The sequence below is a fragment of the Tamandua tetradactyla genome, chromosome 2 (assembly GCF_023851605.1).
Source record: "Tamandua tetradactyla isolate mTamTet1 chromosome 2, mTamTet1.pri, whole genome shotgun sequence".
In the NCBI taxonomy this organism is placed as follows: domain Eukaryota; kingdom Metazoa; phylum Chordata; class Mammalia; order Pilosa; family Myrmecophagidae; genus Tamandua; species Tamandua tetradactyla.
The window spans coordinates 20,643,984-20,645,106 of record NC_135328.1 but is presented as its reverse complement, the minus strand read 5'-3'; the positions used below and the strand labels follow the sequence as shown (position 1 = coordinate 20,645,106).

The 1,123-nt window shown below is 38.8% G+C and overlaps 1 pseudogene; it reads left to right on the top strand.

Moving 5' to 3' along the window:
* Nucleotides 1–325: 325 nt before the first annotated feature.
* LOC143659166 (mitogen-activated protein kinase 6 pseudogene) lies at nt 326–922 on the top strand (annotated as a pseudogene).
* Nucleotides 923–1,123: the final 201 nt, after the last annotated feature.

Below are 1,123 nucleotides of genomic sequence, written 5' to 3'. Positions count from 1 at the left end.
TCATCATATGTCATTTCACTATGTTTGATCTTCTTGAGTGTTTTCTTTAAATGTCTGCAGAGTTGCTGCCCCTTTCTTGAACTATGAGTACTGCAATCTTTTTTTTAATTCTCAGTATGAGCAGAGCATTTTGAGCTTTAAATCTAAGGGGAATGCAATGGCCTGGTTGGTATATGGAATGTACTTCAAGAAGCCATCTTACTGTGGAAGCAAAATTATTTTTCTTTTCCCTGTTTGAAAGACATTTCCTTTGGAAGCCAGTTTTCTTCCTCGTTTACACAAGTTCAACAATTCAAAAGGAAGAGGCAACAGTAAGGGTTTCAAAATGGCAGAGAAATTTGGAAGTCTCATGAACATTCATGGTTTTGATATGGACTCTAGATATATGGACTTAAAACCATTGGGTTGTGGAGGTTTGGTTCTTTTTTTTTTTCCTGCTGTAGACAATCACTGTGACAAAAGAGTAGCCATCAAGAAAAATGTCCATACTGATTGCCAGAGTGTCAAGCATGTTCTATATAGAATCAAACTTATTAGAAGGACTGACCATGATATCACTGTGAAAGTGTTTGAAATTCTTGGTGCCAGTGGGAGTCAGGTAACTGATGATGCAGGTTCCCTTACTGAACTGAACAGTGTTGACATTATTCAGGAGTATATGGAGACAGACTTGGCCAATGTACTGGAGCAGGGCCCTTTGCTGGAGGAACATGCCAGGCTTTTCATGTATCAGCTGCTACGTGGGCTCAAGTATATTAACTCTGCAAATGTACTGCACGGAGATCTCAAACCAGCTAATCTTTTCATTAATACTGAAGACTTGGTGCTAAAGATAGATGACTTTAGTCTTGCATGGATCATGGATCCCCATTATTCCTATGAGGGTCATCTTTCTGAAGGATTGGTTACTAAATGGTACTGATCTCCATGTCTTTTACTTTCTCCTAATAATTATGCTAAAACCATTGACATGTGGGCTTCAGCCTGCATCTTTGCTGAAATGTTGACTGGTAAAACCCTCCTTGTAGGTGTACATGAATTTGAACAGATGCAGCTGATTTTAGAATCTATTCCAGCTCTACATCAGGAAGATCATCAGGAACTTCTCAGCATAATTCCATTT